The sequence below is a fragment of the Rattus norvegicus genome, chromosome 5, assembly GCF_036323735.1.
Source record: "Rattus norvegicus strain BN/NHsdMcwi chromosome 5, GRCr8, whole genome shotgun sequence".
Taxonomy (NCBI): domain Eukaryota; kingdom Metazoa; phylum Chordata; class Mammalia; order Rodentia; family Muridae; genus Rattus; species Rattus norvegicus.
This window is the reverse complement of record NC_086023.1, coordinates 154248201-154275139: the sequence shown is the minus strand read 5'-3', so window position 1 is coordinate 154275139 and position 26939 is coordinate 154248201. Positions and strand designations below refer to the sequence as shown.

Sequence of the window (26939 nt, the reverse complement as noted above, 5' to 3'; positions counted from 1 at the left end):
CGCTGGACCCTGGCTGGCCTCCTACACCTTACATTTCGGCCCTCCCCACCGAGTGCCTCTGGAGACTCCAAATGGGTACAGGGTTGAATCAAAGAAGCAATGACCTTGGACATTCAGAGTGGACGTTAGAGGATCAGCTCCTCACACAACCTGTAAAGCGTGTGCTGCTGGATCTCCCTCCTCTCGTGGGCAAACAAATGGAGGGATCGCAGAGAGAAGGCACTGGCTAAAGACTGCACAGTCAGTAAGCCACAGAGCCAGGATTTGAACCGGAGCCTGCAGGGTTCGCTCACATTTGGGGCTGCGAAGCTACAAACAGGACACTTTGCTGTGACAGGAGGAGCAATAGAAATACCAGGTTAATGCTTCCCTGGGTGAGTCCAGATTCTATGCCCGCTCAACCTCCAAGACACTAGTACTGTCACCACTGGGTCCCAAAAGAGCCATGCTCACATCGAAAGTGTTCCATGGTGCTTACTGCGTGGGTGGGTGTGTAAGGGAGGGAGGGAGGCTGAGCTGGCTCCCTGGCCCAGTCTCTCTGCGAGTTCTTCACTGCCCCCCCCACCCCTCCAGCAGGCAGGTGTTGGCCGAGCCCTCCACGGGGCCAGGCCCCACAGGGACAAAGCCGAGGGCGCCCAGACCCAGTGCTGGCTGAAGCTGCTCACAGGCTGGAAATCTCTTTTGTCAAAGCCCGCGCTGCCTCCAACCTCCTTTAATTAAAGACAATTACTGCTTTCAGCCCCTCTGCACAGCTCAGCTCCCCTGTTTGCAAACACACAGCTGCGGGTCCTTTGTGGGGCCCCCCTCGCCGCCCCCAGCTCGGCTTCCCCAGAGACACACAGGGGTGCCTTTATCGCCCACCATGGTCCTCAGAGGCGCCTCTGAGAAAACAGGGGTGGGAACCGTTCCCTCTATGAGGGGGGTGCTCTTCGAAGAACAGCCTGCAATGTCAGGTCCAGCCAGTTACCTCCAAGGGACACCACCTTTCTCTCTCTGCACCCTGCTTGCTGACATTGGGACATCCCTGTGTCATCCCTCCAGGACCCTGTGTCCTAGCTAGGCAATGGAGAAACACAAGTGACCCAAATACTGCTTTAGGAAGGAGTGAAATGGAAGACATGGATTTTTTTTTTCTCTCTTGAGACAGGGTCTCATAGACCAGGCTCATCTTGGTTTGAGATGGTGTTCTATGTATTCCAGGCTGGCCTCAAGTTCAAGGACCGCAAACTTCTGATTCTCCTGCCTTTGTATCCCCAGTTCTTGTTCCAAGTATGAAACCCCACTCCTGGTTTTATGTGGTGCTTGGGTGTGGAGCCAGAACCTCCTACCTGCTGGGCCAGCACTATAGCAACTGAGCCACACCCCAACCCCTCTTTCTACAGAGGTAGAAGGAAGCATTAGGCATTAAGTGGGGAATTCCCCCTGAGACTCACACCAGGGTCTTGGCTCTTCAGGCAAGCTGTTGACTGCCAGGCTATTATCCTACCCTCTACTGCTATGGGACCTAGTGATCCCCAGAGCTGGAGACACTGAAGTTAGTGTGCAAACAACCTCACATGAGCTTCCAGGAGAAATAGGAAACTTAGAGCTTAGGACCCAGGCCTGGGATCCATCTGCCTTTCGTCAGCTTTGAGACCATTTCCTGCAGCCTGGGTTGTTTCCTATAGTGCTTCTGCAGGGCCTTTCAAGTCCCCTGGCACCTCCAGCCCCACTTCCTGTGATCCCCCCTGGCCCCAGCCTGACCGGCTTCACTCCATGTCCCAGGATGAGTTGCAGAAGTTTCCATGTCTGCATTCGGGCCACAAAGATGGATCCTTAGCAGTGTCCAGGCACCAGCTGGCCTGGAGTGTTTGCTCGGCATCTCCGAGAGGGACAATTAAGTGAGGCTTAAAGCTGAGGTACAGAGGTATCTAAGATCAGATGGCCTTCTCCTAAGATGATTTTTCCCAAGGAGTCAGTCTCCAGGGAACTGTGGTCTTCCTTTGCTCTTGTTAGAATATGCTGTGTTAATTTACATAACACATTACACTGTAGGCATTTATTCCTTTATTATGTACCAGGAAGAGGGTTTGGCTGTCTATCTGCAAATCATGTGTAATTACTGCCATTTTATAAGTGAAGAAACTGACTGTCGACAAGGTAGAGAGAGCCCTGACACACAGCTAAGACAAGATTTGAACCCAGGTCCGTCTGATTCCAAGCATCTACTTCTTGTCCTAGAAATAGCCCCTTCCTGATCTTGGAGCAGATTGTTTTGGGCACAGTTTTAGTAGCCAGAGGGGGCCCAGAGTTTGCTGTGAGGCTGCTATGCCCAAACTCAGAGATGAATGAGAGTGAGAGCCCTTCCTTTTCCAGGGCAATTGTGTTAAAAATCAATCCTGTCCCAGTGTGAATCCAGGGCAGTCTAGCCATCTTGAGTTGGTGTTGGTTCTGAAAGTAATAGGAAACAAGCCTTCTCTGGGCTCTGGCGATTAAATAAGAGTGTTCTAGATGAAGGTGAGTCAGAGGGTTTTCCAGGGAAAGAATTCAGAGTGAACATGCTGGTGTTGTGTGTGTGAGGCAGGCAGCCTGCTGGTCCTTTGGCCCTGATGCTTAGTAAGTTGGATAAAGCCAGGGGCTAAGATTGAATCAGGCAACTCTTATGCTGGGGACCAAGACACTGACCTACGAGAAGAGGCCTGGGAAATGGGAATGGGAGCCCATGGTAGCCAATGGGATCCTGTGTCAGGAAAGGCCATCACAAACACAGTAAGGGAGCCAGGCTTGTCCTTGGTGTCTGTCTTCAGTTCTTTGGGCCTCCTTGAGGGGTGAATGAATGTTAGGCTCCTGCACTGGTTCCTCCTGCCGCCTCCAAGCTTCAGAGCCACCTGTCTGTCATTCTTGCCTCAAAGTCTTGCCACTACTAACTCACTGTGTGCTCGAGGCTAGTCCCGTTCCTGTAGGCCTCAGTTGCTCAAAAGTCCAAGAAAGAACATAGCCACAGGTCACTCAGGGTCCCCTGTACCATGTCCCTGAGAAATGTGTGAGGGATCCCTCTGGGGAATTTCCTAGTAGCAGGGAAAAGGCAGGATGCAGAGACTTTGTGGGTCAACTTGGGGGGTCAACTTTGTGGCCACACTTGGGGGCACAGAACTGTAACACAGGAGAGTCATCTTGCAGCTTCTGTCTCCCCACCCCCAACCCCGGACCCTGACTTAGGCTCCTTCTATTTCTGGTCAGCTAGTCTCTGAAATGTCACTTGACACATCTTCCCCACAAGGTGGAGAAATGACAACCCTAAAGGCAGACTTTCAGTCACCCAGGCACACCCAGGAAGGTACACATTGGGACAGGATAGCTCCCCAGACCTACATGGCCTCATGATAGCTTCCAAGTAGCCTCCTATTAAAAGCCCTCTTCTCTGTCCTTGGAGTGAGGTGAAAAGGGCCTACACCACAGGTCAGAACAGTCAGTCAGATGTGGGCTTGACCACCCATTTACTATGTGACCTTTGCCCTATCCAAGCCGCCATTTCCTCACCTGTAAGAAGATGAGATTGGATAATTCATGTTTCTTAGTTCTAACTGTGAAGAAACATTTTTGCAAAGGACTTCTCCAGCTTGTGCCTGGGCCCCAAAGCTAAGTTCAGCTCCCATATAGGTGAGCCCTGCACTGAAGATTCTCACGTGCCTCTCTGCTAGGTTCTCCCTTGCCCCTGAGGTCCATGGAGCAAGTCAGCATCCGCTCTGACAGCCCCACAGGACCCGGGATATCTAAGAGGATCCAGGGGACATCTAAGCAGAAGCCAGCTTTTCCCTTCACTTGCATTCAGTATACTGTCCACAAGCAAATCCGTCTTTGATGGTGGGGAGATAGGGAAAGAGCTTGCAGGGCTCAGCTATGCTTCATTGCAACCTAGGGGGAGATTGGCACCCTCTTAGGACCCCTGAATGCTTGGGGAGACAAGCCATGCCTGCCTCTCCACGTGTGGGAGGAGCAGGACACCAAGGAGACCTGGACCCCATTTGTCAGCTCCTGTCATTCTGCAGGTCTTACCTAACCAGAAAAACTAAAGCCTCCTTACTTACTGGCCCTGCCTGGGGTTCAGAAATACTAGGTGGCACCTAGGCCACATGTGGATGGGCATGGTGAGTGACAGGCCTGTGAAGTCACGGGACATACTTCATTTGACAAATGAACAGATGAGGGGGCACATCATAGGCCCTGAAAGTCACAAGGCAGGTGGCACTCAGAGGGGTTCCAGAGCCTTGCAGCCAGGCCAGTGGGACTTTGGAATTAGGGAAGTTGGGAGCTGTGGACAGTGGGATGTTCATCCAACATACAGAGAGCACAGGGTTGTGGCATTGAGTGCAGAGGGCCACCCATGTGGAGCCAGACCCTGGTCTCCAGGTTTTTACTGTAAATAGTGTATGGGGACAGTTGTGACAATTGAGAACTCAGCAAGCCTGCCTAGGGTCACTCTACCTTAATGGGTAGAGGTGACAAGTGCTGTTCTGCCAGTGTCCCCCCACCCAGGCATGGCAGGTGTCACACGGGTGTGGATAAAGTGACCACATGGGTAACATGATGAAGGGAGACAGAGGGATGAATGGCTAAAGGCCACGTCCAACAGGCAGAGAGCACTGTGTGAGTGTTGCCAGCTTCCAGGACTTCCAGAACTGCTGATTTGTAATGCAACAATCGGGCATGTTTTATTACGTATTTGTGTTACAGCTTAATATCCATTATACTTTTGTGGGGGTGGTGTTTTGGTTTGGTTTGGGGATTTTGTTTTTGTTTGTTTGAGACAGAGTTTCACTGTGTATCCCTTGACTGGCTTCGAACTCACTCTGCAGCCAAGCATGGCCTTTAACTTCTGATCTTCCTGCCTCCACCAGTGAGGTTAAGGTTGGAAGTGTGTGGTACTCTACCCGTTTTTACAGGGTGCTTGAGACTGAACCCCATGCATTCTAAACAGGAACTCTGCCCATTGAGCTGCAGTCTAAATTTTCCATTATACTTCAGTGTGTGGAGGGCGCCCCAAATGTGTGGGAGTGTGCCTGTGCGTGGAGGTCAGAGGTCAGTGTCAGGTGTCTTCCTCTATCACTGCCATAGTCCCTGAGACAAGGTCTCTCGCTGAACCAGATCTCACTGACTTGGCTATAACCACAGCCCTAGGGCCCTCCTGTCCCTAGGGCTTTCCCAGTTGAGCTTGCAGGATTATTTATTTCATTTTATGCATGTGAGTGTTTTGCCTGTGTGTATGCCTGTGCACCACACGTGTGTCTAGTGCCCATGCAGGTCAGAATGGGCACTGAATCCCCTGGAACTGGAGTTGCAGGCAGCTTTGAGCTGCCATGCGGGTGCTGGGAATTGAGCCCTGGTGTCCTGCAGAAGCAGTAAGCACTCTTACATGCTGAGCCTTCTCTGCAGCCCTTAAATCCAGATTTTTATGTGGGTGCTGGGGACCCAACTGAGGTCCTCATGGTTGAGTGGCAAGCTGGCCCATCTTTCTAGCACATCCATTATTCTTCTGTCTGTCTGTCTGTTTGTCTGCCTGCCTGCCTGCCTACCTACCTATCTACCTATATCTATCTGTCTGTCTGTCTGTCTGTCTGTCTATCTATCTATCCATCCATTCATCTATCCATCCATCTATATTTTAAATGTTATGTCCATGAGTATGTCTATGTGTCCGTGTATGGTTATATATACATAAATGCAGGTTCTTAAAGAGGCCAGAGGAGTTGGATGCCCCTGGAGCTGGTGTTACAGATCTATCTGCCATGGGTGCTGGGAGCTGAAGTTAGGTCTTTTGGAAGAACGTGCTCTTGACTACAGCTCTCCAGCCCTCATCCCACTTCCTTCCAATCCCAGGCAAGTTCCACTCTGTTTATGAACATGACCACACCCAGCTTCTTGTCTGATCCTTATAAACCTTAGACATAGGCTCTGGTTCTGTTTCCCAGGAAAGGAAACCAAGGCCCAGAAAAATTCCATGATGTCCCAGAGACCTTAAGGCTCCTCGGTGGAACTCAAACCCGGGGCGAGGGGTTGCTTTTGGTTTTGTTTTGTTTTGTTTTGTTTTGTTTTTGTCTTCATGGGTGCTGCCCACTGGGGTGGGGTGTTTGGGGCCATTAGACCATAAATGTAAAGTGAAGAAGGCACTCGGGGTGAGAAGAACGGAAGGGAGAGAGAGAACTGGAGATGAGCGAATACAGATGGGAACAGAGGTCGTGTCCCAAGCTGGGGAAATGCCAGGAACCTGTGCCCCACAGGAAGTAATGTCTCCATGGGGTGTGAGTGGAGGCAGAAAATCAGAAGGTATGGGAAGGACTGCTGGAGGTAGGATAGCGATGGTATCATGGAACCCCGGATGGCATAGGTGCACCCACGGCTTCCCCATTAGTTCCCAGGCTGTGCCGTCCCACCCACCAGCCATGCGGCCACCACCTTGGGTGGCTCCTTTATGTACCTTGGGCATCTCAGCTGACAGTGAAGGCTTTGGGGAGCAAGGCTGGAGCTTCTGACTGGGCCTCAGCAGGATTTCTCCCCAGTTAGCAGGAAGGGCAGTGTCCTGTATGCTGGTCCAGCCTCACGAGGGTGTAAAAGCAACTGGGAGCCATGGTTCAAGTCTAGTGGTATGCGGTGTGGTACCAAGGGAGCGGTGATAGCCCCATGGCAGCCCCTGGACCACGAGAGTCATCAGTATCGAGGCCTGTGGCTGAGCCAGAGTGCTTGGTAAGCTGAATGTTGTACACAGTAACCTTCTGGTGTTCCCAGCTTACAATGGACCATCTCTGTTCTCTGACATCCCCTGGTCTTAACATCCACCTTCAGGTCCGCTCCTTCCGAAGCCTGATGGCCTCTGTACTCATTTCGTCCTGTGTGCAGTCCGCGCTGCCGAAGCGTGCTCCACATCTGTGGGCGCGGCCAGCTATAGACAGAACACGTTTGGGGAATAACTGCTTACCCGGCACACACTTGCTCTGTTAGGAACAGCGAGTCGTCAAAGGGTTAAAGGGTGCAGGAAGATGCGCTGGTTGTGTGCAAGCACTCACCACTTTAGATAGGGGACTTGGACATCCAATTTTTGGAGCTCCAAGGGGGTCCTTGGAACCACACAATGCAGCTCTGTTCTTCCCTATGGGGCAGATAAGTGACGCTTCAGCCTGGCCCAGTGAGGAAAGTGGCCCTGGCGTCTGTGTCTTGGAATGACAGGAGAGGCAGCGGGGTTGGCTGGCAGAGTGCTGCTGTCTGGGAGCACCCTAATAGCAGCTAATGCCTGAGGTGCCATGGAAGCCTGAGGGATAATTTTGGTCTAGCATTCCCATGCAAAGCATGCTGGGAAGTGGGGGAGGGGGGATGAATGCAGAGACCTTATACCTACCTCCTCGCAATGCATCCTTGGTAGTCTCGGAGGTTGAGAGACGCAGGTGTATACACTCAAGGTCACAAAACTAAGATGCCCAATACAGCTGGTGCATAGGGCGCTTCTCCAAAGCGACTCAGGAGAGGCAGGCGGGAGGAATGGGGAGGGGCTCAGAGGTACTGGCAGGAAGCAGGGGCTCCAAGTCCAGTTGGGTTCCTGCCAGACCATCACACAAGCTAAGCTAACACTGACCAGGCACAGAGCAGCCAGGGACGTTTCGCTTCACAGACACACATGGGTCATCTGGGACACGTTTTGTTGTTCCTTTATGAGTGTTTTTTCAAACACCAGGCTTGGCTCTGGGGCTGTCACTATGGAGACAGCTCTGGGTGGCTGCAGATGCTGCCCTCTGTGGCTGCATGTGAAGGCTGCCAGCTGTGTGGGGTACCCCAGAGGCACTCTTGGAGGAAGAAAGGCTAAACCCAGTCTCACACAGAGTGGAACGGTCAGTCTGTGTCACAGGTCAGCCTGGGTCCACAGGCGTGGAGCTCTGTGGCAAGGGCCTAACTGTAGCCCCCTGTGTGACCTCTCTGGGGTCAAACTGCATCTTTCCCTGACCACTACCTTTGGAGCCCAGGCCGACTAAGGCAGAGTGTGAACCCCCTGACTCCTGGCTTCAAACACCCCAAAACCTCCCACAGAAACCCTACTATATAAACAGAGACTGTGGCCCAGAGAACAGAAGTGATTTTACCAAGGTTTCTGTCACAACATGACCACACCGTGTCCTCTGAGACCCTGACTCAGAGTCTCTACCCATCAGAGGTCTTCATATGGCTCACCTCAGGTAAACCTGAGGTGTGGCTGGCTGCTTGGCCCCAGCTGGATGCACCAGCATATGTGGGGAGCCTCAAGGAAGGCTGGCTTGAGCACCCCTTGGCTCCTTTCCCCCTCTTCAATGCTCAAGTTCAGCCCACGCCTTGGGGGCTGTTCAAAGATTCTGAAGGCAGTTGGGCATTTTGGAAGCAGTTTCTTAGTCCTGGAAACCATGTGTAGCTCCAAAGACTGTCTAAGACTCCAGAATCCGTTCTGCTTGCCGGGCTGTTGTTCAGGGTTTCCAGAGAGACTGTGAATGAAGCGGGGCCAGGAGCTCGGAGCGGCACCGCGGGCGGATGGATGGAGATGGGAGCGTCCAGCTTTCCCTCCATGGTCCCAATCTGGAAAACAGCATCCGCCACTCTGAGAAGCAGAAGGCGCGTGGGTGTCACCAGCAGGGAACAGGGATCCAGAATCCAGCTTTACCCTTCACATGCTGTGAGAACCGAGGACACTTAACCTCTCTGGGTCATCTGTAAAAAGTGGCAATTGCTCACCTGCCCTGCAGGTCCACTGTCCCTCTCCCATCTCATCTCTGACATTTGCTAGATCAGGCAGAGAACCCCTAACCCAGGACTGACAAATTTTCTGTCCTAGTATCCCCTGTGGCTCCCATGGGCCCTTGCTTCCTCTAGGCTTTCACTAGGGCTGTTCCTTATGCCTGGAATATTGTCCCATCCCTACCTCTCCCTGCCCACCCGCATCCAGCAGCTTCTCCAGCCTCTGCCTTGGGTGCCTGAGCACAGGGGCAGCCTCTCCAGCTCTGCCCCTCCTGGGTGAGCGCTCTAAGTGTGTTTATTTTGAAACAGGGTCTCACTGTGTAGCCCCACCTGACCAGGAACTCACTGTAGACCAGACTGGCTTCAAACTCATAGAGACATCCTCCTGCCTCCTACTTCCCAAGTGCTGGGACAAAAGGCATGGGCCACCGCTCCTAGGCTGGAACTCTACCCATCAGGCAACTCCGGCAATTTCACTATGGCCCCAAGTCCACAGTCAGACCCCAAGCATGCTAAGCCTGGGGCCTACATTGAGGCCACCTCAGCCAGCAGCAACCTACGCCCTGCAAACTTCAGTGTCCCCTCTCAGGATAGGAACACTGACGCATACTCCGGGTCCACCTCCTAGGAATGAACAAGGTGTCCAAACTCTAAGGAAGGAGGCCAGTGTCACTGGGGCTAGGGGCCAAGCCAAATCCCCAGCCCAAGGTCCTGGCCTCCTGCAAACCCCGGACAAGGCTGCAGGCCTCTGAGACTCCCCAAACCCATTTGCAGAACTGTCAGCAGAAGGCTGGCTCCCAGCTGGGGATCCACAGCAGCCCTCACAGTGAGGTGCAAAACACACCCCACAATCTTGGCAGACAGCAAGATCGATACCTCAGTGGACCGGAAGCCTTGCTCCGCATCGCAGCCGGTCTCAGTGGGGAGAGGAGCCAAGAATAAACATAGGAAGGTAGTTCTCCCTCCACAGGGTCAGGCCAGGCCAGGCTAGAATGGCTTTGATGTTACCACCTGTGGCACAGCACCGTTGGCTTTTGAGCAGTTTGGTTTGTTTTTTATTATCTAGTACCCACTGAAGCAGGTGCTGAGAGCGCCCCCATTTTGCAGCTGAAAGGTGGCACAGAGAGGTTAAGTGACTCAACCAGGGTCACACAGAAAGTATCCCAGTCAGAATCAGAACTCCTGCTTGCCAGTCTTGCAGCCCGCGCTGGTTGCTAGAAACCACTCTGAGACCTTGCCTCTCCATGAACTCCTCCCTGCTCCCACTCCCTCAGACGTGGGGGCCTTCTCAAAGAGTGGGGCACTTTGGTGCTACAGGCCTTTCATCTACCTGGGGTTGTCAGGGATTGGGTGAGGCAGGTCAGGAAAAGACACCGCCCAGCAGGCTCTGAGCAATGTGAGCATGGAAGACCAATGCTCTCCGCTGGTGTGGCCTGCACCCCTGCTCGCAGTGGCTCACCCAGAGGACTGCATGCCTGCAGCCAAGCAATGCCAGCTTTGTAACTAGTGAGTGGGATAGGAAGCCCAGGGCCCCCAAGTGTCCTGGGGTTCAGCTGGAGGTAGAACTTAGTAACTTGTACCAGCTTCTCCCCAGAAAGAGCTTCAAGAAGCTAGGTACGGGTTTGGAGCTCAACACTCCAACGATTCTCTGAGCTGTGTGACTTTGAGGGAGACGTTAACCTCTCTGAAACCCAAGTCCCTCAGCTACTTGACTTCAGCTCACCCTCTCACCCTCCCCAGGACCCTGGGGTCCATGTCTATTGAGGGTTACCATGGATGCCTGACCCATCCTTCTTCAAATTCAGAGCATCTGGTGGGCCCTCAGCCTCACACTTGTAACCTCTTCCCTTCCACCCTCCACTGTGGTCTCAGGCCTCTAGTGTTTTTCCTCAGTATCTCATGTAAGTCACTATGGCTGCAGGTTCCACTTCGCCCTAGACACCATTGTCACCTTCAGGACCGGGACACAATCACTTCTGCCTCCCTTCTGGACCCATCACATCTTCACAGCAGCTTGGCCGTAATTGTCTCTGCCCAAATCACACTTGGGACGGAACTCAAACTCCAGCTCGCCCTGCCGGGAAGCCCTTCAATAGCTTCCCAGGCTCCCTTCTCTTAGCCTTTTCCTCCTGCACAGGTTCTGCCTGGGCATGCCTATCCGCTGGCCTGCATACAAGCAGCTTGGTTAGCTGGAAGCCCTCTCTTCACCTTACCTTCTGGCCTTCATCTATATTCCTTCCTCAGATCTCAGGGTTGACGCCCCACCTTGTAGGGGTCCTTGGACACGCCCCCTATAGGGAGTTTCTTGGCCACGCCTCCATCAAGGGGTTCCTTGACCACGCCCTTGTAGGCCCCTTGCCCTGTAGGAGCCCCTGGCCACCCACGCCTCCTATCCACAGTGCTCAACCTGTCACTCAGAGCATTATCAGCTGCTAACAAGCTCCTCCTCCTCTAGAAGCTGTTCCATACCCATACTCAAACGGAAGGCTTCTGCTAGTCAGACACTTTCCTAGGGGAACCTCACTTCCCAGCCCTTTGGTAGCTGTGGCCCATTTTCGGTCCCAGCTCCCCAGAACATACTGTGAGATGTCAGGCAGTGCCTTTTCCTCCTGTGCCTCGGAGAACAGGTGTCATCTGTAATAGAAGATGGCTGCTCCCGGTTTGTACCTCTTCCTGCTTGTCTTGTAAAGTCTTTTCATTCAGCCTCAAAATTCTAGCTCCAAGCCTGGTGTGGTGGTATACACCTGTCATCCCAGCACTTGGGAGGCAGAGGCACAGATTCAAGGAGAGCTTGGCTTGTATAATTAATTTCATGTCAGCCAGGGTTAGAAAGTGAGATACAAAGAGAGAAGCAAGGGAGAGGAGTAAGGGATGGAGGGAAGGAAGGAACGAATGGATAAACGAACACACATGAGCGTGCACATGAGAGCACACACACATGCACACACGCACACATATATACACACGCACATATACACACATATACACACTCACACACATACACAGATACACATACACTTACATGCACACACATACACACATGCACATACATACATACACACGTGCACATGCACACGTTCACACATGTGCACACATACACATGCACATATACATACACTCAGACACATACACACATATGTACACATGCACACGTGTACACACATATACATGTACACATGCACACGTGCACATATATACACACTCACACATGTGCACACTCACACATATGCACACTCACACATACACACATGCATACATACTCAATCACACATACACATGCACACGCGCACACACACATACACACAGGCTCCAGCCACTGACTCTTCCAGCTATATTCTGCTCCACTATTGTCCCTACCCTCTGCTGGCCTGCTTTTCCCTCTCAGGCCTGTACTTCCTGTGGGAACTGAGGCCTCCTTTATGTGATCCGAGATACAGGTCAAAGGGCAGTGCTGAAGGCTTCGATGGACCTGCACCATCCTCCAGTCACAAGACTCACCATCTGCACGACCCCAGTAACACCATTAAGTTACCATGAGTCAAACTGAGCCATAAATAAGTAAGAGGGTGAGGGTCTCTGGGGGGCCCACCCCAGCTGGCTGCCCTGTCTCTGGCCAGATCTGGGGTCTTAGCTGCCCCTGGACAGACTCAGCCTGACAGATCTTGACATGTCATCCCTGTCCCCAGAGAACGCTGGGGAGATGAGGGAGACCATCAGGCCTCCCTGGCCCCCATTAGTGTCAGTAATTGCCAATCAATTTCCTGGGAGCCTGGTGAGGAAGAAGCCCCAGGAGTCTCCTGTAGGGAAGCCACAACTAATGGCTTTTATTTGGATTTCTGCAAATTGATTGGTTTTTGGTGGTTTTTTTTTTTAAAGATGGGACATTGGTTTGACTCCCTGATTCATAAGCAGCCCCTAGGGCCATTTAGGCCAAAAGATGAGTGATTGGGGTACTTAACTCTCCCAAGATCTGAGACCAGGGTTGACCTTCAGTTCCACGAATGGGGCCTCCATCCTACAGGGATGCTGACAGTCCCACCTCCCTGGCAATAACCCCGCCCGGATTTTCTTCAAGGGCACCATGGGAACCTCCAGAAAAGCCCAGTCGAATCTGTACCGACATCTCTAGTAAGGATGAATATGGTACTGCACCTCCATCCAGCCCTGTGAAGGCTGAGACAGCAGGATTGCTGGGAGTTTCAGGTCAGCCTAGGCTACAGAGTGAGGCTCATCTCTTGGTAGAGGGCTTGCTTTGGTCCCCAGAACCACATGAACCCAGGTGTGGTGATGCATGTCTGTGACCCCAGCACCCCGGAGGTGGAGCCGAAAGATCAGACATTTAAGATCGCTACGGAGGAGTGAGTTGAACGCTGCCCTGGGCTACACAGGACACCCTGTCTCAAGGAAGAAAGGGAGTGAGGGAGAGAAGAAAGGAGGGAAGGAGGTTCCAGAAGAATATGAAAAGAGAAGGCAGATCAGAGAGGTGGTGAAACTGGGTCACAGCCACACGGCCTGTAAGTGGCACTAAAGATCTGAACCCAGAGATTTTTTCCAATGTGTCACCCATGAAGGCAGGTGTTCTATACCTCAGAGCCACCGAACTACAGGCATTACGGCTTTTGGGGGCGTCTAGGGAAGAAATGTCCGGGATGGAAGAGTAAGCTAGGGCAGGGTCTCCTACAGACGTCCGCCTTAAGAATCACAACCCAAGTGGTTGGAGAGATGGCTTAGTGTTTAAGATCACAGGCTGTTCAAACTGCACCCACCCCCACTCCACCCATCTCTCCTGCATTCTGGAACTTTCTTCTGATTCTCGAGTTGTCCTTCTCTCCCAGTTTTCTGTCTCCCTCACTGGGCAGAGACTGCTTGCCCCTGGACTGAGCCACAAAGGCCACTCCGTCTTGACTGAGCTTGGCCCTGTGTATCCTGATCATACGCAAGGTCTTCCCTGCCCTGCCCTGCCCATTGGTCTATGAGACATTCTGAAGCCAAAGCTAGCTTTTGCTTGACAGATGTCACCCTAGTGCCAACAGGATTATGTATGACTTACTGTACGAGCGCCAGAGGTGGGACTTGAGGATGGGACAGTGGATAAAGTCCTTGAGTGATCCTGGGTGAAGAGATGGCTGTTGCTAGGCACCAGCTGTGTACCAGTTACAGGACTGTAGTAAATTTGAATGAGTAATATCCTTGTGTGATAGGCGGCCACTCAGGGTTAAAAATAGCATAAATTCAACACTCTGTGTGTGTGTGCACCCGCATAAATGTATGCTTATGTGGGTGTACACACGTGGGCATGTATGTGTATACACATAGGAATGAGGGGGGTTAGAAGTTGTCATTGCCCATCTTTCTTTCTTTTTTTTTTTTTTTTTTCTTTTTTTCGGAGCTGGGGACCGAACCCAGGGCCTTGCGCTTCCTAGGTAAGCGCTCTACCACTGAGCTAAATCCCCAGCCCCCATCTTTCTTAATTGATCTCCATCTTTCTTTTTGAGACGAGATCTTCCATTGAACCACGCCAATTCAACTAGGCTGGCTGGCCAGCAAGCCCCAGAAATGCATCTGTCTCCTCCACAGTGCTGAGATTAGAGACACAAGCCACCGCACCCAGCTTCCCATGTGAGTGTTGGGGTCTGAGCTCAGGTTCTCTCGCTCTCGTGGAACACACTTTGCTGTGTGAGCCACCGTCTCAGCCAAGACTACCCATAGCAGAATAATGTAACCTAAAAAGTAAAGAAATATAAGGCTGGGCAGCATGGCTCTCATCTATAATCCCAGCACTCCAAAGACCAGCCTCAGCTATCGTGGCAGTTTAAAAGAGCCTGGACTATTTGAAAGCATCACTGAGCAAAAGGAAGAGAGGACCGGCTGAGGAGCAGAATAGGTGTGGCCGGGATCATAGAGGAGCGGAAGTGGGTGTGGCCGGGATCATAGAGGAGCGGAAGTGGGTGTGGCCGGGATCGTATTTCACTAGGCTAGAAATGACTCAACTGAGGTCTCAGAACCCCTTTGTGGCCTGGCCGAGGTGTGACCAATCCCACATCTTTCTGACTCCTAACATCTTGTCCCCTGGGAATGTCCAGAGCTTGACCTTAGGCTGATTGGGTCACTGAGCTGGAGGTGGGTATCACCATCCCAGAGCAGGCCAAAGTGATGACAGAGCTGTGTTGGCAGTAGAGACCAGTCCTAGGGCAGGGCACACTGGCCTCCAGACCAGAGCCTGGACAGACTCCCAGAATGCCTGCCACGCGCCGTGTGGCCTGCTGTCTAACTGGTTCCAGCACCCGCAGAGACCTCTATCCCAGAGGACTGCTCCCCAGTCCCCACCCTCAGACAGAGATGGGGGGGGGGGAGGAGCCGGACTCCAGAGGACTCCAGAGGATTAGGATTCCTGCTTGGACCAGCCCTCTCTGCCAGGCAACAGCTGTTGGGGAATCCTGAGAGACTGTGACAGGCTTTGGGTCCAAGCAGCAACCAGGAGCCACTGGTTGCCCTTGGTCACTGGGGAAAAAAATTAGGTAAGCTCAAGTTAACTCTTTGCCTCCCAAACATGGCGAAGTCCACTCATACCTCAGAGCGATGCTGCGTCTTGTCAGAAAGGACCCTAGAGTCTTTACTCCCTAAGGAGCTTCCTGCAGGCAGCAAAGTGCACACGGGGAGCCTCACCGGCCTCGTTCCCCTTCCCAGTCCAGTCTCAATGACACCTCCTCCAGGAAGCCATCTTTGGGCTTCTGTGTTTGTGTGTGCCTCTTAGCTCCATACTTCCGCATCCCCAGCTAAAGGTGTGTGGGTAGCCTTGAAGGAAGGGCAGGAGTTCACTGGAACTGTAATGTGCACTGTGGTCATAACTTGCATGCGACCCTTGGGAATTGCTACCTGAGACCAGGGTGTTCGGGCTGCTCAAGCAGTATGTTTGAATATAGAGGTAGGCGGGCAGACAGACAGATGGAAGGATGCATGATGATGGACCAACTAATAGATGAATAGACAGACTTAAGACTGGATAAGCTGATGGGTACAAAAAAGATATGTGTGCATGCATATGAGAGCTATAACATTGTTACAGTGGATGGAAGGATGGATGGGTGGGTAGGTGAATGGATGGGTGGGTGGATGGGTAGATAGATGGATAGATGGATGTATGGGGTGGGTAGATGGATGGATGGATGATGGATAGGTGGACGGGTGGAGGAAAAGGAGGAGGGAGAGGAATGAGGAGAGAGAGGGAAGGGAGAGAGGGAGGGAGGGAGGAAGGAAGGAAGGAAGGAAGGAAGGAAGGAAGGAAGGAAAAGTCAAGAGGAGTGGCTGGCTGGAGAGATAGCTCAGTGTTTAAGAACATTGGCTCTTTATACAAAGGTCCCAGGTTTACTTCTCGTCACCTGAAGGCTGACAACCTTCTGTAACTCCAGTTCCAGGGGATCAGATGCCCTTTTCTGTCCCTGTGGGCAGCAGGTACACAGTGATGCCCAGATATAAATGCAAGCGAGAACTTAAACAAATAAAATAAATAAAATTGGCAGATCTCTGAGTTTGAGGCTAGCTTGAAGGAAGAAAGGCTGGTTTCCATCAGATCCAGGCTATGGTGAGAGTCAGGGTAGGGGCCTCTGTGCACTGAGTATCTGTGAGCAGATTTACCCAGGTCTCCCAGACCTTCTGCATATTGGGTCCCAGCCCAGCTCCTCCTTCCTGAGTGCAGGGTCTCCCTGGCAATTGGTGTGCTTAGAACTGGCATAGGAGGGAGACAAAGGGGGAGCTGGCAGGCAGGAGGGAGGCCAGCAGACTGGGCAGCCACTGGGCAGCCGCCCTTCTCGCTCAGCTCCCGATGAGCTCAGACCAGGCAGGCCGTGCATATTTCTCCTTTGAACGGGGAGCTGACATTAATGAACAGCTAATTAACATCTTGGAGTGTGATGGTTCCTGTGTCAGTGTCCCTAATTAGTCTCGCGTTAATCTGCTTTAATTAACTGTCCCTGTCCTGGTTTTAATTTAATTTTCAGCTTCGGCCTGGGATGGCAGCCCTGTGCGCATCCTGTCCCAGGGCTCTCATGGCCAGGGCAGGGTGGCTGGCCTCAGCCAGCTTCCCAGGGGCATTACCAGGAGGCTTAGAGTGGTTAGGGATGAAGACCTAGAGCCTGGCTTCTCCCCAGCCCTGGGGGTGGCCCCAGCTCGGTGATGAGTCTCTGCCTCTCCCGTCTCTAGGAAGTATTCTCAGGTGGCCAAAAGCTCCCAGAACATTCTTAAATCGGGAACACTGTCTGCAACTCTACACTAGTCTAAGGCGGGCTCCATAAATCTATCATGGTTCCTACATACGGGCTCTGGTTAAGGAAGGTTCATACTTGTTCTCGGACTCCAGCTTGGCCTCTGAGATCTGGGAAATGGAGCTGATAATCTAGGCATCAGCATTTTGCTTCCCCCAAAGATGTGGTTTTCTTTTCTGGGGTAGTCTGCACACAGCCAGATCCTCTCATGGGCCTCGAAGAGCAGACAGAAATTGGGTCTCAAGATGAGAGGGTTGGATGGGGGCAGGGAGGACGGCTCTGTCTCAAGGAGGAGAGGGACTGTGAGCAAATCGTGGAGCAGACAGATCCAGTCAGAGCCTTTCTTCCTCCCAGTCCCTCAGTCTCCTTGGGCCTGCCTCTTGTCCCACCCTAAGATAGTTCGGAAAGCCCCATCCATACCTGGAACGGGAGGTGAAATGGGATTTGACATGAGGCCGCTGGGGCAGTTGAAGCCTGTCTCTTTCTCACAAGGAGACTGTGAGGACTTGGGCTGCAAGAGCCCTTTAGGCAGGAAAACAAAAGACCAGGCTGTGTTGTCTGCTGGGCGATAGCCAAATGAGGATCCTATAAGAGGAGGCTGGCTGGTGGGGCTCAGGGGTGTCATAGGAGAGTCCTGGGGCCTCTCAGGACCCCGTTTCCCCAGAGCAGCTGAGAACCGAGGCCAGAGGAGGTGGGAGCAGATGACTTAGAAGTGAGGGTGCTCCCTCCGAGGCCTGTGTGCTAGCCAGCACGTTCAGCTACAATTCTGAGGGCACTACGGAGTCACCCACTGCAGGACGTTGAACAGGAGAGTGACAGGGAGAGTGATGTGATCACGTGACTGGCAGGGGGTGGGTGAATTGGAGAAAGGAAGCAGGGAGGCCTGTGAGGAGGATGTTGTAGTGAAGTCTTGGTAGATTCAGAGAAGTTTCCAGAAAGAGCAGGCCAATGTACAAGGAATGCGGACTCTAAGAAGGATTGGGTGTGCCTTCTCCCCCTCCTCAGGACCTTGGCTTTGAGCATGTTTGGAGTTTGTGGCGTCACCCCCCACCCTCACACCCCAATTTTCTCATGCTGAGTTCTGCAGACCCTGCCTGGTGAGGGGTGTCAGGTATATTCCCAGGGGTGCAGGAAGTCTAGAAGAATTAGATTTCTGTGTTTAAATTTTGAGACTGATACAGTTCGTCTTAGCCAGCTCTTTTAGCTGCCTGATTTCCCGGGACCCTGTGGAGCAGAGCACCCTCAGCTCCCCGCACCCCTTAGACCCCTCCCTGGTCTAGGCAGAGCACCCTCTGGAAGGAGCCCAACCATATCTAGCTTGGGAAGGGTCGCCTAGAATAGTGTCCCCAGGACACTTGAGTCCTTGTTCCTTCAACACAACACAGGTTTGAACCCCACCCTGCTGGGGATTGAAGCAAATTCTTTCTGATGTCACCCCTCAGCCCTTCCCCCTGACTTCGACCTCCAGTTAACCTCTGCCTCAGTCCACCTGAGCCAAACCAGTTTTTCCCGAAGTTCTCAGTCAATACCTGTGGGATCTGAGCTTGCTGGGCAGAGTCCTGGGGAGGAGGGAGGCCCCACCTTTGCCTCCCTCCCCTCCTCCATTCCTAGCCCACTGCTCAAATCCATTTCAGACAGGCCACCTGGTAGACACAGCTCTCTGTCCTGAGAGCCCAGGGCTCAGTCCTGTGCCCTGTGCACTCCCTCTCTGTAGCAAGATCAGAATTTAGCCAGGTTCATGGATTAGGTCAGCCTGTAGCCCAGTTGCCCATAGCAGTGGCTTTGTTGTTATACTCCAAGCTTGGAGCCCTTCATCGTCCCCCTAACCAGCTTCTGCATCTCTCTCTCTCTCTCTCTCTCTCTCTCTCTCTCTCTCTCTCTCTCTCTCCCTCCCTCCCTCCCTCCCTCCCTCCCTCCCTCTCCCCTGCTCCCCCTTCCCTCCCTTCCTCCTCCCTTTCCCCTTCCCTCCCTCCTTTCTGCATCTCTTAAAAAAAAAAATGCTGTTTTAAGACAAGGTCTTATGCTGCCCAGACTGGTCTTGAACTCAAAGTTTAGCTGAGGCTAATCTCGAACTCCTGGTTCTTCTGCCTCCACCCCTCAAGTCAATTATACCCAGCTGTGGTGCATCTCTTAAAGTTTCGCTTTTATTACTGAGCACTGGACCCCCAAGCATCCAATGGCCTGTCCTCAAATGTCCAGGAACTCAGGGCTCCTCTTCTGAACCCTATCCCAGCAGAAAGAGGCCTGAGGTCTTTGTCTGGGGAAGCCAGCTGGGACCTTTTCGAAGGAATCTTGGACCCAGTGGGACCTCCCAGCAGCCAGGAGCTGGCAGCCCAGGCTGTCAGCCACATGACAGTACAGTTGTGTGCTATTCTAGCCACATAGTACAGTGTTAAAAATCCCAGGCTGGCAAGCGTGTTAGCGCGTTACAGGCCCAGAAAGGTTATAATCACGGGATTGTAACTCAACAGCCGTGTAATCACAGACGCTTCTGGAAGAGTTTGAGAAGGTTGCAAGTGTAAAAAGGTCATAATCATAGAATTAGAGAATTTTACAACTACAGATTATTAAAATTGTAGCTTATAAGCAAGGGTTTGAGAATGTTACAATCAACGGAACCAGGAGGGCCTGTACAGAACAGGCACGCGGGACATTCTCCGGAGACTTAGAGGCGGGAATTACAGGATGCTAGCATTTTGAAATGTCAGAATCGAGAGTCGAAGAGTCTTTCTTTGTGTCTGTGCAGTTAGTTGTGTGTGTGTGTGCGTGTGGGTGCACGTGGGAACCAGAAGCCAGGCGCTGTCCTTATTTGCTCTCTGCCTTGTTTTTCAGTGGGGTCTCATTGCAGAAGAACTCAGGCATGCCTGTTTGCACACACGTCATGCCCCCATAAGGGAGCCCCTGGTGTCTGTCTGTTCAGGCATAGCTCTGAGGTTCCAGTAGGATTACAGCGCCAGGGCACCCAGTGTTTTGTTTATGCACAGTCGATCTTAAACTCTCAGCTTCTTGTTGCTTTCCTTCCTCCTTTCTCCCCTTTCCTTTGTTTTCTCTTTCTCGTGCGCTGCTGGGCACTGCCCCAGAATGGAGAATGCGTCATTCTTCAACCATTGCAGCATCCCAACAAGAGACAGCCATCGAGGAGGGCAGCCTCCCATGCACCAAGCCCTGGAATCCGTTCCCCACACCACATAAACCAAATATGCTGGCACACTCCTGTCACCTACTCTGGAGGTGAAAGCAGGAAGATCAGGAGGAGTTCACAGTCATCCTTGGCTACACAATGAGTTCAAGGCCAGCCTGGTCTACATGAGACCCTGTCTGTGTCACACACACACACACACACACACACACGCACACACGCATGCACGCACCACAGATATCTTCTGTCAGATGCTGTGCAGAGCTAGTGATGAGGCCTCATCTAGTCCTTCCAGTAGCAGGGAGAGCTGGTAGGCAAGACCGAAATGAGCCCTAGAGTCTTGGCAGAGAATGCAGGCACTGTTGCCTGGGCCTGTACCCAGCCCCTTTCTGCCACCCGCACACCCAAGGGGAAAGGCCCAGCGGGTCAGCTTTTGTGAAGTGTGCCTGAGGGGCCCTCCAGGTCCATGGTGCTGGCACTGACTTCCAGCATGGGCAGGAGCCTGAAATCTGCCCCACCCAGATTCCTAGCCAGGGTGTGGGGGCCTCTGTGGGACCCTGGGTGCATGACATCTCCCCATGTCATCACCGCCCCCCGCCCTCGTCCTCCTGTCTGCTGCACACCTGGCCGTGTTGTCTTTCACTCGATGTGCTTTACACAGCTCATTGATACACTTGGCCGTCTGTCCTGTCCAGTTGATTTTTTGCAGGGTGCTGGGTTGGGTTCTGTTCTGGGTGCTGGGAAGATGGACACAAAGGAAGATAATGTCCTGCCCTTAAAAAAAGAAAAAGAAAAAGAAAGAAACATGGAAGCCTCCCTGGAGGAAAGGACAGCAAAGGTGATAAGGTCCTTGTGGGCCAAGGAGGCAGCAGAGACAGCGAATCAAAGGCGGCTATGTGGGGGTGTGTTCAGTGGTCATTAGGAACTGCTTTCTGGTCAGCAGCGAGAAGAGCAAACAGTAGCAGGTTAGGAACGGCTAAGATGTTGAGAGAGGCTGTGGCTGGGCTGGGATGGTGAGCTCACAAACGCTATGACCTGAGTGAGGCTTGGAGTTCTTTTTTCCGTCCCGTAAGAACGCACATCTGTCCAGTCTTCCCTGGGGCAGGCCTGCTCTAGAAACAGTAAGGGTGGCAGATGAGAGCTGACCATGAGCTTCTGTCCACAAGTCTGGAAGCAGAAATCCAGTAGGGAGTGGGGGTGGAGGACAAGTGACTCTCGGTCCTAAACGAGACCACAAAGGGACCACAGGATGATTCTGAGCTGTCTCTGCAAAGGTCTGCTGAGGTCAGGCGGCCACACAGGCAGGGAAAGGGCCAGGTGGGTTTTACCAGAGGAATTGGGCAGCTGGTATTCCCCATTTGTGACATGGAATTAGTAGCAGAGCCTTCCCTGCCAGGCCACCACAAACAAACAGATGCGAGGCCCTCACAGGCTCCAAAGTTCACATTTGTTACCTTTATGCCAATGGTTCTGGGATCAACAAAAGAGCGTTTGTCCAGGAACTGGGAAGAGGACTCATCTGAAAAAGAGCTTCCCTGGGTTCCATCCCAAAGCCCAGGGGTTTTGTTTGTTTGTTTGTTTGTTTGTTTTGTTTTGTTTTTTAAAAAAAGAAAGAGAAAAGCCAGAAGTGATGGTGCAGGTGTGCTTGTAATCCCAACCAGGGAGGTGGGGACAAGCAGATCGCTGGAGCTGGCTAGCCAGCCTAGCCTGATCCAGTGACTCCCATGCCGGTCAGAGAGTCTGTATCAAAACCAGACAGACAAGTGGGCTGCACCTGAGGAACAACACCCAAGGTTGTCCTCTGGCATGTGCACCAACACATACACACATGCACACACACATATACATACACACGCATACACATACACACACACATACATACACATACCTACATACACATGCACACATACACACATATACATACACACATATGCAAACATACACACATACACATGCACAGATACACACACACATATATAAACATACACACATACACATGCACAGATACACACATATATATACATACAAATGCACAGATACACACATATATACATACACATGCACAGATACACACACACACATATATATACATACACATGCACAGATACACACACATATATAAACATACACACATACACATGCACAGATACACACACATATATACATACACATGCACAGACACACAAACATATATAAACATACACATGCACAGATACACACACATACATACATACACTATACACACATATATGCACACATACACACACATGCAACATACACATATGCATACACATATACACATACACACATGCACACATATATGCACACATACACATATACATACACACATACACATACACACAAACACATACATACACATACACACACACACACACACACACACACACACACTTGTCTAGCCATCAGCATCTTCCTAGCAGGAAAAAAGGTCCTGGGAACTCCAGCCCACCTTTCAGAGGTAGACCCCGCAATGGTCTTGTTACCTAGAGGCAAAAATACCCAAGAAGAGATAGGTCAGGCTCAATGTAGGCTGTGATGTATGAAGCTAGCTTGTGAGTCTGACCCTGGATGCCAAGGCAGGTGGTAACCCAAAGACTCTCCCCAGACCCCACAGACTACCCCTTGACTCTGTTGAAGGCCTGTGACACCCATGAATGTGTGGGACAGCAACAGGTAGACGAGGCTGGGCATCAGGTAAAGCCATTCTCGTAAGTGCCACACAGAGTGTCAGGGACATAATTGAGCAGAAATAGCTGCAAACCCAGAATTGGGATGGGAAGTCACTGTACCCTGCCACCTCACCCACCCCAACCCACCCCCTAGAGAGGCCAGAGTATGTAAAAAGGGCTCAGCTGTAGGCATGATATATGTATACTCAATTGTTTATGCTACAAATACAAATGGCCTTCCTAGACTCTGTAGGAATCATCTAAACTCAACACTCCATACATGGGACACCACTATTATTTCCATTTCATAGATGAAGAAACTGAGGCCTGGGAGCCTGAATGGCTTTCCTAAAGTTAGTTGGACTCAGATAAGAGGCCAGGGCTTACAAATCCGGAGCTTAGCCAGGCATGGTGGCTCACACCTTTGGCAGATCTCTAATAATTTGAGGCCAATCTGGTCTACATAGTTAAGTTCCAGGACAGCCAGGGATATGAAGAGAGATCCCCATCTCAGCAACAACAGCAACATATTCAAGAGAGCCTCCATGGGGTTGGGGATTTAGCTCAGTGGTAGAGCACTTGCCTAGCAAGCGCAAGGCCCTGGGTTCTGTCCCCAGCTCTGGAAAAAAAAAAAAAAAAAGAGAGAGTCTCCATACAGTGTCATGCTGTGCTTGCGAGGACAGCACAAATCTCGGGCTCCAACACATAGGAGACAAAGTCCAAAATGAGCATGAAATCTGTGCCCAAGAGTGTTTCTTGTCAGTTGCTGGCCAGAGATTCCAGGAAGACACCTAAGGTCACTCTTTCCATGACCTCCAAGGTCAGGATAAGTCACGTTAGGCCCATACAGAAGCCCAGGGCTGACCAGGATGGCTTCCAGAGGGGGGCTAGCCATCCCCCTAGCCAGAGGCAGCCCAGATTCCATTAACCTGATTCTCTGCCCCACATAAACCTGCAGAGGGAGCCCCAGAAGGGAGGGGTGCTAGAGAGGAAAGAATTTGGCTTCCCCAGGCCCCAGATGAACAACCAATGATGTTCATTTTCTCTCCCATGGTCCAGGAGGGCCTGCAAGGCCCCCAGGTTCTTTGAGCAGGGAGTGAGGAGAAAGACCGAGGAATCTAGGTTGGGGTGCTGCGACAGGATCAGGTGCATACCACCAGAACACTGAGTTCTGGCTTCCCGGGCCTGCCTAGCCACTGTGTAGACCTGGGTAAGTCACAGCACCTATCTGATCTTTAGGTGTCTCCTTGACAGTATGAGCTGACCAATGACGCTCTGTTGCTTGGCAGATTAGCAACCAGCGCAGTGGAGCTGCTCGAGAAATAGGGCTGTTCCTACTATAGTAATTTAATTTTCGAAACTATTTATTGGGAGGGAGGGGTGTATTCAGGGATACTGTAAGCACCTTAGAGGTCATAGGTCGTCTGCAGAGATGCTTTTCTCCTATTCCCCAGGAATCAAATATGGGTTTAGTGACAAGTGCCCCCCGGCTGCTGAGCTATCTCACTGGCCCCACCACTACTTAATTTAAAAATCCTGACTTCGGGGCTGGGGATTTAGCTCAGTGGTAGAGCGCTTACCTAGGAAGCACAAGGCCCTGGGTTCGGTCCCCAGCTCCGAAAAAAAGAACCAAAAAAAAAAAAAAATCCTGACTTCATCTATCCTTTCTCAGCCTGAGAGGCAACCAGTTAGATGCTCGAAGCGCTTTGGCAGGGCACGTGGCCCCCGTCCAGAGGGGTTAAAGGAACCTGCTCAGAATCACGGAGCTTCCAACTTTTGGTCTGGGATGCTACCCCAGTGACTGTCATATGATAAGCTGTCCCAGGCGGGCCACTCCTCTTCAGCCTGGCTAGTCTCTGTCCTCCCAACAGAAGCCAGAACGGTGTCTCTTCTTCCAGGAATCCCTCCTTGACTACATCAGACCCATTAAACATAGCTCTGCTCTCCCACAACCTTCTAACCTCCATCAGAGCATTGTCCAGACGATGTTGAGCCTCTGGGACCCCGCCATGTTCTCTGTATGAGAAAGGGCTACAATGAAGGCTTTGTAAATGACTCTCTCTGAGCTCTGGAGACGTGTGTACATAGACTCAGTCATGCGTGTACATTATGCAGATGCGGCCTACAGAGTGAGAGAGAATCTTCTAGAACATGAGGGATTGAGCGGGTGTGGACAACCCATCTCCCCATCCTCACACAAGCATATAAAACTACTGGAATCGATATTGACATGTGCTTGACAGCCTGGGGTGTCTTTCATGTTTTTCCGTTTAGGGAATGTTTTTATAGTAAATGGAGCAAAATCGAATCATGGAAGGAGTACAATTGAAATTTTAAAACATCAAGATCACTTCCCTGTAGATAATGTTATCAAATAACGTTTCACTTGGGTGAGACAAATGTGTGTGTTAAGAGTGTAAGAGTGAACTAGATTTTTGGGGGGAGGGCGGCAATGGGGGGAGGATGGGGAGGGGAACACCGATAAGAAAGGGGAGGGGGAAGGGGGATGTTTGCCCGGAAACCGGGAAAGGGAATAACACTCGAAATGTATATAAGAAATACTCAAGTTAATAAAAAAAAAAAAAAAGAGTGTAGGGGTGGGACTGGGGACTGCTGCAGGGCTGAAGCCCATACTTGACTCTGGGTCCTACTCCTAGAACCAGAAAAAGGAATAAAAATGTGGGGGATTGGGTGGGGGCAAGTATGGTCAACTTCTCCACTAGTAAACTGAATGAAAGGACTGTTTTTCAGGTGTTTTGTTTTGTTTTGTTTTTGAGATCGGGTATCTTAGGGTTTTACTGCTGTGAACAGACACCATGACCAAGGCAAGTCCTACAAAGGACAACATTTCATTGGGGCTGGCTTACAGGTTCAGAGGTTCAGTCCATCATCGTCAAGGTGGGAGCATGGCAACATCCAGGCAGGCATGGTGCAGGAGGAGCTGAGAGTTCTACATCTTCATCTGAAGGCTGCTAGGAGAAGATTGACTTCCAAGCAGCTAGGGTGAGGCTCTTAAGCCCATGCCCACAGTGACACACATACTCCAACAAGGCCACACTTCCTAATAGTGCCACTCTCTGGGCCAAGCATATACAAACCATCACAATGGGTTTCTCCATGTAGTTCCTGCTGTCCTGAAACTCCTCTGCAGCCCAGGCTGTCCTAGAACTCACAGAGATCCACTTGCCTCTGCCTCCCAAGTATTGGGATCAAAGGTGTGCACCACCACACTCAGCTGAGAAAAATAAGAAACAAAATAATAAATAATTAACAAAATGTACAATATATGCATATGAAGCAGAGTCAAGTGTATGCCATAATAAATAAATATATTGAATAGAATTATTAAAAGCAGAGATTCTGGGGGCTGAGATATGGCTCAACTGGTAGTGTGCTCACTTAGCATTCATGCAGCCCTTGCTTTGATTCCCAACAGCACACCGTGCACACTGGGCATGGTGGTGCACGCCTGTATTCTCAGCACCAGGGTGGGGACAGCAGGAGGATCAGGAGTTCAAAGTCATCCTTGGCTACACATCGAGACCAAAGCCTTGGCTACAGGAGACCCTGTCTCAAAACCAAACAGCTGGAGAGATGGCTCAGTGGGTTATAGTGTTTGCTGTGCAGACATGAAGATCTGAGTTCAAATCCACCACACCAAATAAAAAGCCAGAAACTCCAGGGCCCGTAAATCCAGTCTTGTAGATACAGAGACAGGCAGACCCTGGGAGCTCCCTGGCTACCAACCTAGCCCAAACAGCAGGTTTAGTGAGTGATTGTCTCAAGGAAATGAGACTGGTAGAGGTGACAGAGGACGCCAGATGTCCTCCTCTGGTCTCGTGGAGTACACGTGGATGGGCACACAAACAGTGATTCTAGCCTGAGCCTCAGAGACAGAGGTCTTACCTCACCTGTGCAAGGCCTTGGGGGTTCAACTTTGTAATAAAAAGTTCCTAGTTCAGGGTTGGGGATTTAGCTCAGTGGTAGAGTGCTTGCCTAGGAAGCGCAAGGCCCTGGGTTCGGTCCTCAGCTCCGAGAAAAAAAAAAAAGTTCCTAGTTCAGATGAGGAAAAGCGACCGGTTTGTATATGCTCACCAGAGGCAAGCCACCAGTGATAATTAC

The 26939-nt window shown here is 51.5% G+C and overlaps 1 protein-coding gene and 1 long non-coding RNA gene across 8 annotated transcripts in view; one reads left to right on the top strand and one right to left on the bottom strand.

Moving 5' to 3' along the window:
• Ephb2 (Eph receptor B2) overlaps positions 1-26939 on the top strand; it is a 181395-nt gene that overhangs the window by 85320 nt on the left and 69136 nt on the right.
• LOC134487018 (uncharacterized) lies at positions 7662-16635 on the bottom strand. 2 transcript variants are annotated; one of them, XR_010066692.1, is made up of 2 exons: positions 11308-16635; positions 7662-8568 (listed from the first exon to the last, which is right to left on the bottom strand). It is a non-coding gene; the product is annotated as an uncharacterized LOC134487018 (long non-coding RNA). The 2 variants fall into 2 exon arrangements; XR_010066691.1 differs by having other exon boundaries at positions 13778-16635.